Source organism: Gymnodraco acuticeps, unplaced genomic scaffold (genome assembly GCF_902827175.1).
Source record: "Gymnodraco acuticeps unplaced genomic scaffold, fGymAcu1.1, whole genome shotgun sequence".
In the NCBI taxonomy this organism is placed as follows: Eukaryota; Metazoa; Chordata; class Actinopteri; order Perciformes; family Bathydraconidae; genus Gymnodraco; species Gymnodraco acuticeps.
Window position 1 is genome coordinate 3,870 of NW_022992099.1, and position 12,979 is coordinate 16,848.

At 40.3% G+C, this 12,979-nt stretch overlaps 1 long non-coding RNA gene across 1 annotated transcript; it reads right to left on the minus strand.

Annotated features, from left to right (window-relative positions):
* Positions 1 to 276: 276 nt before the first annotated feature.
* LOC117537576 lies at positions 277 to 5,548 on the minus strand. The gene is made up of 5 exons (XR_004567744.1): positions 5,382 to 5,548; positions 4,940 to 5,008; positions 4,733 to 4,827; positions 4,329 to 4,455; positions 277 to 375 (listed from the first exon to the last, which is right to left on the minus strand). It is a non-coding gene; the product is annotated as an uncharacterized LOC117537576 (long non-coding RNA).
* Positions 5,549 to 12,979: the final 7,431 nt, after the last annotated feature.

Consider the following 12,979-nt stretch of genomic DNA (forward strand, 5'->3'; position numbering starts at 1 on the left):
AATGAGAGGTAACATTTTATTGATGGTATTATTTCCACATATTTCTCTCCTTTCTTCCTTCTGCCAACGGTGTCGCAGTTTCTCGTCTCTCCCGTGTTTGTGCTTAGTGCGTACGCATGGGTCAGAGTTTGCGTGGAGGACCGCACGTTTTCCCCTCAAGTTAGTATTTTATAAATGGCAAACATTGCGTATAAACTGGCGTACGCCATTTTATAAATGGTTATAAACAGTTTACAGGAGAAACTCTTACTTTGTGTCTGAGGGTCCAGGTTCATCACTGAAGTTTGGAGGGTTCCACATAGACCCGTCACTCTTCAGAGACAGATAGCTGGGGACTGGAGATTTGTCCTCTTCCTCATCTTTTAAATCACTCATCTTCTCCACACACACACACACACACACACACACACACACACACACACGCACTCACACACACACACACACACACACACACACACACACCTTAATAATGAACTTGGTTGAAATACATGAAATCAGTCAGACTGCAGGCCGCTCTCCATTCTGACTGCGTCACATGTTATGTTACTCTGATGAATGAGGACACAGGAAATAATACAAGTTTACAACACTTGCAGAAGTCTCAATGGACTCTAGGACGCTGAACCAAGAAGTTCTTTTCTGACATCCAGTAAATAATGAATGTGTTAGGAAGCAGATCCTGGCGTTCACACTCACCCTGTTGTTCTCCTGCTCCGAGCTGTAAAATGGCGCCTGGCAGTCTGACAAGTCTGACTTCATACTTTCACTTTCACCTTCCCTCCCCTGACTGCAGCTCCTCCTCTGTTTCATATCCAGCCTCCTCAGCTGAACCAGTTCACATGTTCTTATATCTTATCTTACTTTGTTCAGTGAGATCAAATAAAAGACATGCAGCTAAAAACAAGCTCAACAAAGTTATCAGAAGACGACACAACATCCACACATCAGCGCCCATAGGATATCATTCAATCTGCTTCATATCAAAAACTATGAACAGCGACTTAAATAAAAACACAAAGCTACATTTAACTAATTTACAAGATGTGCCAAAATCAGGAATGAACTAGAGGGCTATGAGGCAGGTAGGCATTCTGCAGAGGTGGGACCAAGTCATTGTTTTGCAAGTCACAAGTAAGTCTCAAGTCTTTGCGCTCAAGTCTGAGTCAAGTCTCAAGTCAGGATGGGCAAGTTCAAGTCAAGTCCTAAACTTTGACAAACGAGTCTTAAACAAGTCCTTATGAGCTTTTCACCAAATGTAATGACACCAACAGAATAATACTTAATAATCAAAGTGCTCTTTATTAGTCACATTAATAATGTAATAATCCATCTTCTCTCTGCTGGTGAAGTCACGTGTGTTTTTCTATTTGAAGAGGGATCAGTAAGGTAAGGCTACCGTGACGGTTTATTGGATGAGTTGGATGTAGAAAAGTCAGAATCAAAATAGATGTTTTTATTTAAGTTTCAAGCCTTTTCAAGGATTTCCAGCACCCGTACGAACCCTGCTGTCTATAGGAGTGTCTGGCAATAGAGAGGTGCAAGAATGAGTCCTAAAACCCCGGACAAGACTTTCACCACTTCCTGTCTGGAAGTCAATGGTTCTCTGAATGTGTTTTGGTTGTAAGCCTCATATGGTTCTATGGTTAACACAAGCTGAACAGATTTGAATTCTACGTCTGTGAAAACCCCACTAAAGGAAATAAGAGTCAAATCCGGCACATATTTCTTCTCTTGTTGAGGTACATGTATTCTATGCTCGGTCCTTGTTGGATAAAACTAATATCTTTCAACATTTCGTCCCACCAGCTCAGCCCTATTTCTTTTCCTTCCTCTTCTGTCTCACAGCTTCTGAATCCTGAAGAAACCCTCGTGGTTCAATTCTCCTTCGTGAGAGAAACAACGGTCGCTTTAAGTACAAGACGAACTCCTCACTGACGTCCCGGAGGCTAGTGAGCGAAATGTTCACTTGATCTATTGGCAGATCTTTTGACTCATTACAGGCGAAAACACCTCGTTTTCATTATTCTTTAACTTGATGTTGGAGCAGTGTGCCAACGACACATCATAGGAAGTTATACTTTAAGGCTAAACCATCAATTCACTTTCAAGTGTTCAGTGCTCATTTAAAAGGAAGTACTTTCAGGGACGATTAAGACGTTAACTTGGTTGTTTGGGAACAAAACCACTGTTCCTATGGTAACACACATATGAAGGATTGTTTTTGGGTGTCTAATGTCTATACCCCCAGACACCATTACCGTTATAACATCAATGCAACTTGGAAGCAGGAAGCCCGCACCTGAACATCAGCAGGAGAGGACTCTTTAAAGTAGAGACACTACATACTGATATACACCTGAACATCAGCAGGAGAGGACTCTTTAAAGTAGAGACACTACATACTGATATACACCTGAACATCAGCAGGAGAGGACTCTTTAAAGTAGAGACACTACATACTGATATACACCTGAACATCATCAGGAGAGGACTCTTTAAAGTAGAGACACTACATACTGATATACACCTGAACATCAGCAGGAGAGGACTCTTTAAAGTAGAGACACTACATACTGATATACACCTGAACATCAGCAGGAGAGGACTCTTTAAAGTAGAGACACTACATACTGATATACACCTGAACATCAGCAGGAGAGGACTCTTTAAAGTAGAGACACTACATACTGATATACACCTGAACATCAGCAGGAGAGGACTCTTTAAAGTAGAGACACTACATACTGATATACACCTGAACATCAGCAGGAGAGGACTCTTTAAAGTAGAGACACTACATACTGATATACACCTGAACATCAGCAGGAGAGGACTCTTTAAAGTAGAGACACTACATACTGATATACACCCTGAACATCAGCAGGAGAGGACTCTTTAAAGTAGAGACACTACATACTGATATACACCTGAACATCAGCAGGAGAGGACTCTTTAAAGTAGAGACACTACATACTGATATACACCTGAACATCAGCAGGAGAGGACTCTTTAAAGTAGAGACACTACATACTGATATACACCTGAACATCAGCAGGAGAGGACTCTTTAAAGTAGAGACACTACATACTGATATACACCTGAACATCAGCAGGAGAGGACTCTTTAAAGTAGAGACACTACATACTGATATACACCTGAACATCAGCAGGAGAGGACTCTTTAAAGTAGAGACACTACATACTGATATACACCTGAACATCAGCTGGAGAGGACTCTTTAAAGTAGAGACACTACACACTGATATACACCTGAACCATCAGCAGGAGAGGACTCTTTAAAGTAGAGACACTACATACTGATATACACCTGAACATCAGCAGGAGAGGACTCTTTAAAGTAGAGACACTACATACTGATATACACCTGAACATCAGCAGGAGAGGACTCTTTAAAATAGAGACACTACATACTGATATACACCTGAACATATGACATAATCACTCAAAATCAGTGCTGGGTCAAAGAACTACACTGGCTGCATAGGACACACCTCTTTTTATTGTATTTTAATACTCCAAATATGTTTATATTAATAATTGTATGTGAAAATTAGCTTATTTCTTCAATAACTAATGACTCAAAATCACTTTATGAATTGAATACAAGTCTGTACACAATAGAAACAGCTCTTTATATCGGATAATATTACATCCTCTATTTAATATTAATATTTCTATAAAAAATTTCAGGTTTTTTTCTAGAGCTTCCCTGTCATGTGACCCAGTGATTAATGATCAGAAAGTAATACAAACAAGCTACACAGGACACATGTTTTACTAATCGTCATCATTGAGCACATTTCAAGTATTACTTGCACAAAGGACAATTCCAATATCCTGTCTCTGCCTTTTTAAAGTCTCTGCTGTCCATTGCAGGCACTGGCACATTATAGAAGACATCCACCCTTGACTAGAATGCCTCCCAAAACCTTTGAGTATTGATATAGACCGGTCCTATTATTGGAATTTTGAGATATGTTTTGTCAATTAAACTTTCTGTGTTCAAGTGAATACTACATTAGTGTTAAATAACTGTTAATTTAAGTTCAGCAATGTTGTGTCATAATCCAATTGTTGTCAGTTGTGAAAAATACAATAAACAACAACATGATATCGGCAATATACTGTATATCGTCCATTGGCCAACCTGCCTGCTAAATATGATGGGGATCAGCATCGGCCTTTAAAAAACCTTTATCGGTCAACAACTACTTTTGACAGCTTTTTTAATCCGCCCTTGCATTAAACTGTCTTTCACATTAAAACTCTGCTTGTTAACTGGATGAAAACAGAATCTCTTCAGCTCACCTTCACAACAACGACACCACAGCTACATCCATCCGTTTGAAGTGGGTGGCCCATAACGCCTCCCTTCCACTTAACATCCACCCAGTCTGTTATGCTGTGGCGTGTCCTCCTCATCCTGAAGTGCTCCCTGAGAAAGGATCATGTTAACACACTTTACATTTCTAATGATGTGGCTCCTAAAGATAATGTAACAGAAATTCATACTGTTTGTATTCACCATATGACCATTTATTTATATAAGGGGCCAGCTATAGATATCACTGTCTGAACACAGACTGTATCAGACTGTTTAAAATGCGTTCAATGCTGTGTGTGAGTATCAATGGAACTAAATGTGACACATTTTTTACATTTAAATATAGTTTTTACTTGAATTTTCAAATATCTATTGAATTTTGATTTACTGTATTCTTTTGGCAGCATGTTCGGAGTCATCAAGCTCTTTGATGCTTTGAGCTGGATCCACCAGGAATACGGTGCTGGTTTTGGCATGAATGTACTGTGAGAGAACAAAACAAGTAAAAGCACTTTTCATCAAAAAAGATGTTTGGCTTCACCATGTAAGTCTTGTGCTTTAACAGAAATAATACAATGACAAAATAATTACAAACCAGCAACTTCCAGTGGTTGTTGTTGACAAGTACAAAGGACAGGACAGCTTCATAGTTGTCAAAGTTGACCTATAATGGCATCAAATAAAGGATTAAAACAAACTTGAAGGCTAAGGTAAAAATAACAACAACATTAGTCTGACAATGATGTTCTTGTGCCATTCATTTGTTGTGCTTAAAACAAGTGTTGGTATGGGAATTCAATAGTAAGTAGATTTATCAGGTGATTTAACTAATGAGTATAGTTTCAGAGAGGATAAAGTAAAATAATCTCAGCTAATTTCCTATTTAAGACCTCAGCCAATGCTTCACTCCATGTAGGCCTACCTAATGTGTGAGTGTGAGCCCACAAATCAAATCCACACCTACTTCCCCCTACAGCATCACCATGCACAAACACAACACACACCACACATAAACATACACAGACCACACACATTACCTTCGGTAAACTGTGAGATGTTAGCTGAGTTCTGTCCCCGAACAAAATGACCCAAACTTCTCCTTTCGAAAGGATTGGAGATTAGCTCTTGAACGGAATTGGGCGGGGACCGAGGTCCGGCGACTCCACCTGCACACGAAGCCATTCTCATCCAACTCATCCAACACCTTGGTCACTCACGAGTCTAAAAAACAACTCACGTCAACGCACGTAAGCAACGTGGGCGCCAACGTGAGCGCCCTCGTGACCAAAATATTTGACGGCGCTGATTGGCTGAAATTATGTTTCGGCGGCACAGTTTACTATAGAGACTTTTGCAACGTGCTGGTTGCTGCTGTTTGGCTCGAGGGGCTCCTTGCACGGCGCCCGGTAATGATAAACTAATGCCACGGGCAAGGCCAGGCAGGAAACATGTGACTTATCAGTAACTTTAGACATCGTAACACCATTTTAAACGAGATTTTATTGTAATTATACATTTTACTGATACCAATTGTATGATATTTACCTTGTTCATTAAAAAAAAAATATATATATATATATATATAAAAAAAAAAAATAATTATATATTTGTTTGTATGTGGGAAGAGGTGGGGCGGCGCCCCTAGCGCCCCTATGGGCCGGCCGCCACTGCTCCTGCTTGTTGCCAGAGGTCTAAAGCTTTCTTTGTCTTTCCTTTTTTGAAGCGCACCATTTTTAGATCAAACAATGTGATCTGGTTTCTAAAATGTCTTCTTCTTCTTCTTCTTCTTCTTCTTCTTCTTCTTCTTCTTCTTCTTCTTCTTCTTCTTCTTCTTCTTCTTCTTCTTCTTCTTCTTCTTCTTCTTCTTCTTCTTCTTCTTCTTCTTCTTCTTCTTCTTCTTCTTCTTCTTCTTCTTCTTCTTCTTCTCTCGATTTTTGGCGTATTGCAAACAACTTTAAAGGTGCATACCGCCACCTGTACATGAGTGTGAATCACCATATCATCCATGTCTTAAGTCATGGACGTATCTATGATCCAATAACAAAAAAACATGAAATAAATAAAACAAAATAAAAAACCTATGATCTTTCCTGACCTAATGTTAAATTATTTGTCCTACCCCAGTTTCCCTCAGGAAGGTAAACAGTGCCTTTCTGGAGCTCTCTCTCCTTTTGTTCCCAAACACCAACCACACTCCATTCCCTCTCTGCCTCTAAAACGTTATCCTTTTGTTTTTCTCTTTCCGCTTTATGTCACGATGTAATAAGATATGTTCTATGTTCTTTAACTCCACAGCTCCCACACTTGTCGCTGTCACTTTTCCCCATGACATACAGAGTACCATTCAAAGCTGTGTGATTTAGTCTGAGTCTAGCTATCATGATGTCCTCCCTTCTGTTTCTTTCTTTATAAATATTAATTGTAATTGTCTTTTGAACTTTATGACACTCTTTGCCTTTCTGGTCTTTCTCCCACCTTTTCTGCCAGATCTCCATCCCTTTCTTCTTAATGACTGCTTTTCCTTCTCCAACTTGAACTGGTAATGTTATTTCCTTAGTGCACTTTTTGCTAATTTGTCAGCACACTCGTTCCCTTTCCCCCCCAGGCACCCAGCAGACCTGCAGATCTATCCCGCCTCTGTGCAGTCTTAACAGGCTATGATTAAGTTCTATGAGAATGTCTTCTCTGGCAGTTGTTGTTGTTGACTGTATGCTTTTTAATATGGACAATGAATCTGTGCATATCACCACCTTATCAGGTCTGACCTCTTCAACCCACTGCAATCCTATTATTACAGCCAGCATTTCTGCTGTACTGATAATTGATCAGACGCTCTTTTTGAGATCGATATTTTAACGTCTGGGATGTATATATACCAACTCCAACACACTCTTCTTTGTTCTTAGATGCATCTGTGTACAATTGTAGGTAATTGTAGTACTTTTCGTTCAGATACATACTTGTTTTAATTCCCACTTCATTTATTTGCCACTCTTTTTTCCTTTCTACAATACTCTATCTATTTTAGCTTCTGGGAAAAGCCATGGAGGAACACTACTAAATGGGGTTGCTTTTGCAAACGTGATGGTCTCCACTCCATATGCCCTCGTTCTTTCCTCAGCCAAACACACATCCATGGGCTTCTATGTCACATGACAGAGAAGCTGTTAAAACAAAATTGAGTGTGACATTCGGTCACATGACAGAGAAGCTATTGAAAAAATAAACAGAATTTTCCATGGAAAAATGTATTAATATTAACCCTTGTATAATGTTTCATTGTTTATCTAAAGAACAATGATATGATACATTATTTGTTCAACCTCACACTCAATGGCGTTGGCTCATTTTCTGTGAAGAACATATATCAGAACACATTTTCAATGACCACCCACTGTACACCCCCCCTACACATTTATATTACAAACAGGATGTTCGGGGCTAACACAAGTGTGGAAATTGTATGTGTGTGTGTGTGTGTCTTATCACAACTGATCAAGATGGCCAAATGATTCTCTGCTCAGAGGGCCTTGCAAATGATTTTGGAAGAGAGAGAACCATGTGATGATGTAGAGGAAGGTGTATCAGAATGTGAGGGTCACATTTCTGAGAATTCTGAGTCTGACAGTGACTTTGAGGAACAGGATTAGATTGAGCATCAGCTAGTTACCAAAAAAAAGACGAGCCACAGGACCAGCCGGTCAGCAGCAAAACAACAAGTAGCACTTTAATTCATTAATCAAGGTTCAAGGTTTTTATTTGTCATACGAACATAGCTACAGTGTAGTTATGACAATGAACATCTTAGGTCACTGGCTCCTCCATTAAAGCAATATGCTCATTTTCGCATACAAATATTAATATTAAAATGCAATAAAAAGAGGTGTGTCCTATGCAGCCAGTGTAGTTCTTTGACCCAGCATTGATTTTTAGTGATTAAGTCACATGACCTGGAAGGTATTGAAGAAATAAGCAAATGTTTCCATCAAAAATATTAATAAAACGTATTTAAAGTATTAAAATGCAATAAAAAGAGGTGTGTTCAATAAATGTATGCTCTAGAGTGAATTTGCTTCACATTCACACGATCGAGAAGCTGTTGATTTATTAAAAAGAACATTTTTCTTGTCTAATTGTAAAAGTCATTTGTTGATGGTCCCTAAGTGAAAGCCTCGTTTCGCGGAGAAGATCTCCCCGTTAAACTGACGCTGCTGGCGGGTCCGTTAAACTGACGCTGCTGGCGGGTCCGTTAAACTGACGCTGCTGGCGGGTCCGTTAAACTGACGCTGCTGGCGGGTCCGGGAAACTGACGCTGCTGGCGGGTCCGTTAAACTGACGCTGCTGGCGGGTCCGGGAAACTGACGCTGCTGGCGGGTCCGTTAAACTGACGCTGCTGGCGGGTCCGTTAAACTGACGCTGCTGGCGGGTCCGTTAAACTGACGCTGCTGGCGGGTCTGCGAATGTCCGTTGAATATCCAACCTAAAACTAAATTCACCGCGGTAGTTAGTTTACCTTATTTATTCTCTCCAAAAGAACCGATAAAAGTAATGTTAAAGGACAAGATAAGACATAGACATACTTTATTGTCATTTCAACAAGACAGAGTGTACTATTAAAACGAAATGTCGTTGTACTGGCTTACAGGAACAGGATAATATAACAACTTGCTAAAATTGTACATATAAATAAATAATAGTGACGTGGTGCTGATAAAATTAAAGATAAAGTGTGCGTTTAAAATATAAAGACTTACTATACATATAAATAAAATAGACATACTATATAACAAGTGCTCTTTACACAGCGTAATGTAATCTTTGTGTTACTGGTCTACTTGCTGTTCAGCAGTCTGATGGCTTGGGGGAAAAGCTATTGCAGAATCTGGCTGTTCTGCTCTTAATGCTGCGGAACCTCTTGCTGGAGGGCAGCAGGGAGAACAGAGCATGGTGAGGATGAGGGGGGTCTTTCAACATGTTCTGGGCTTTTGTCAGGGAGCGTTTCTGAGTCTCTGATGGGAGGGAGAGACACTCAGATGATCTTCTCTGCTGTCCTGACCACTCTCTGCAGAGACTTCCAGTCTTTGGCGTTGCAGTCTCTCGACCAGATGGAGATGTCAGCACGCTCTCTATGGTTCCTCTGTAGAACGTGGTGAGGATGGGAGGGGGGAGCTGTGCAGGAAGTGTAGGCGCTGCTGTGCCTTCTTAAATAGTGATGTCGTGTGAGTGGACCAGGTCAGACTGCTTGTGATATGCACCCCCAGGAACTTGGTGCTGTCTGTAGTCTTCACTGCTGTGCCGTTGATGTGGAGAGGTGGGTGACAGTGCTTTTTGTTCCTGAAGTCGACAATGATCTCTTTTGTTTTATCGACATTCAGGATCAGGTTGTTGGTGTTACACCAGTCTGTCAGATGTTTCACCTCCTCCCTGTAGGCCTGTTCGTTGTTGTCCCTGATGAGTCCCACCACTGTTGTATCGTCCGCATACTTTATGATGTGGTTGGTACTGAACCTGGAGCATAAGCATAAGCGCTATCGATAAAAGTAGTAGTACCGTTAAAGCCTTAACGATACCCATCCCTATGTGGATGTCAGTTTTACACACATTCTGAGGCCGCCGTGCCTATGTTTTTTGTTTTCACTGCTAATTTATGCTTATGTTCTATTAGTGCATTAAAAAAATCATTAAAATCATTAATGAAGATTCAGCTCAGACCCCACGCTTAATATGTCTCCCCCTGGCCCACCTACATTTCTCCAGGCCCACCCACACAATCATTCCTGGCTACGCCACTGGGTGGAGGTCACGGACTCCTCCTCACTGCTGAGGGACACTTGGGAAGGCCCTTCTCCAGCAGAGGTGGAGGCCTCAGCAGCAGTCTGGCCATGGCTTGGCGACGGGCATGAGGCAACTAGGGTGGGAGGCTGGATTGATGGCCTTCCCCCAATTGCCTCATGCATGGCCTCAAACCATGGCCAGGTAGAGGCCTCTCCCCGGTCTGTTCCTGTCCCAGTTGGGGGATCCTTTAACTCCTATTGACACCACAGAGAACAGACTGTTAGTTAAAGGGCAGTGGAGGCTAAATGCACAGCTAAAGACAAATTAAACTAATTCTAAATGTGTAATTGCTTACGCCTTAAATGTTAAAGTGTAAACAACTAAGCAAATTCACACTTTAATATAGGAGGCTGGGGTCGCCAGTTGAAGTCTGTATCATAATATCTACAAACACTAACCCCCCACAGCGCGCAGCCACGTGATTTGCCTTACCTTGTATTCTGTGATCAGGTTGTCCCATTTGTTTGATGCCTGTGGACCAGTCACCTGGCCCTCCAGACCCATCTCTTTAACAACCTGCCTTTAGTTACAAATGATCTTAATCCACCGGCATGCACATTTATTAAAACATTTTAACAGACAAATATAGTTGTACTACTTACTCCCAGCCTGATTTGGCAGCATTTCGTTTGCCACTGAACAGGTGCTCCATCTTAACCCTTGCGTTAATTAGGGCAAGGGTTTCAGCATCTGTGACTGAGATAAATACATCAGATTAGGCTTGCATGGAACAACGCTGGAAACTAAAGCATTTAGGACAAGTTATGGTTTAAGAATGTAAAAGCTTAAGAAAGCAGCGGTAATTTACATGATCTTCGTGTGTCTGTCATAATGACGATCGTGTTTTCCGTGAACGACCGAATATTCCCTCGCTTTAAAGGCTGCGGCCGCGAGGCATTGTGGGGCAGCATTTTCCAGTGTTTCCTAAACTAAAGGAGGTGATAGGAAGTTTGAAGCCTCCTTTCCTATCATATTCTAGAGAATCCGAACGGCTCTTATCTTGGCTGCCACTGAGGTACTTCTGGGTCATTTCACTCCGTTAGGAAGGTTCAAAAAGCTTTATTAGAATGACCATAATGACACAGTTGTAGTTCTCATATTCGACCACATGATGGCGACAAATCACTGCGTATATTTCCCAGTGTGGCGTCTTCACCAGATTTAAACGTCTATATTTATTCTGCAGGAAATGTACCTTATTGTTATGTTTTGACTTTACCTACTTTGCTGTATTCCTCTACACCACCTAATGTTAGAGATACTATGCTTATAGCCTTTTTTATTACACTGTAATTATTGGATTAATTTTGTTATAGTGTTTTTTTAGGTTATTGATCAAAAACAAACGATATATATTATATATATATATATATATATATCAATGAATTAAGTTGCCCAGCAGAATAAAAACCAGCATAATTTAACTTAAATTGCAATTTATATATCTATCCTTATTTTGATAGCAGCTCTCTTACAAAAAAGGTGCTTCACAAAACAAGAATAAAAACAATACAAGTAAATATATTAAGGATTAAATAAGAATTCAATAAAAAAAAAATGAAATTCTAGTAAATAATATAATAATAATAGCTTGGATTTATATAGCGCCTTTGAAGGGACCCAAGGTCGCATATGTAATTAAAACCCATATGTTAGTACTTTAACTAAATATTGATGCTTATATGAACTTAAGTACCATTTTAAATGCTTATAAAATCGTATTTATTGCCTGTTTTATTGCTATTTTACCTCATTAACATCTGCATATTCCCCACCACAGATAGCATGTATTTAAAGTGGAAATAACTCATAAAGATATCGGGGAGAAAGACAGAAAACCAAGCGAGACATTTTCCACAAGAGAAAACATTTATTCCTCAAAACCCCCGAGGCGTCATTTCATTCAAAATAATAATAACATAAAGAAGGCAAACATTACACCGCGGGTTTATTTAAGGCACAGGATCGATAACAGGTATTTAAAACGTCCAACGGTACAAACCTCACAACTGAACTCAAGTCCTCTTCAAACGGCTGCTCACATTATTCACGATTGGTTCGAACGCCAATCAAAACACTTCTTCAAGTATCCTTCATTTCACACTTTAGCACTTGTTCATAGCCCTAAAATGCCCCTTCCCTCACTCACTTTGTTTAAATTCAGTGTGAGAATTGAGCTCGAGCTTATCCTGCCAGGAGTTTGTAAATCTGGGCTGACATGGAGTCAGGGCCATTCTCACACACATGCAGGTGCTCATTGGTTTCAGGGATGCAAACACAGGTGGTGAAAAAAGAGAGAACTATTCGAAGCAGAAAAAAAACAGCGTAATACCATCTGACAAAGGCCTGAGCTATAATGCTTCAATTAACTGCTATTCTTTAATATACTCAGATCAATAGGAGACAGAGATGGTAAGTTAAAAATCAAGGGTTTTTATTATTATTTACAGCAGGGGTGGGGAACCTTTTTCCTTTCAATGTTTTCAACATCCTCCGAGGGCCGTACAAATGATTGAACTCAACCTCTGCTTAAAAAAACTAAAATCACAGCCCATTCATTTCACCTTTCTTTCATGCTGTGCAAAGAAGAAGCAACCAATCCAGATATCTCACCATGACTCACGCATGCACGTGCACGGTGTGGCATGACCACCAAAACAGAAAGATATGGACACAAGATGTGTGCAAATGTATTTAGACTCCTATCCATGTGAACATGATTTAAGTGGGGGGGGACCTAACCTCCTCTAGGGGGGTCCGGGGGGGGCATGCTCCCCCGGGAAGATTTGTTTTTAAATAT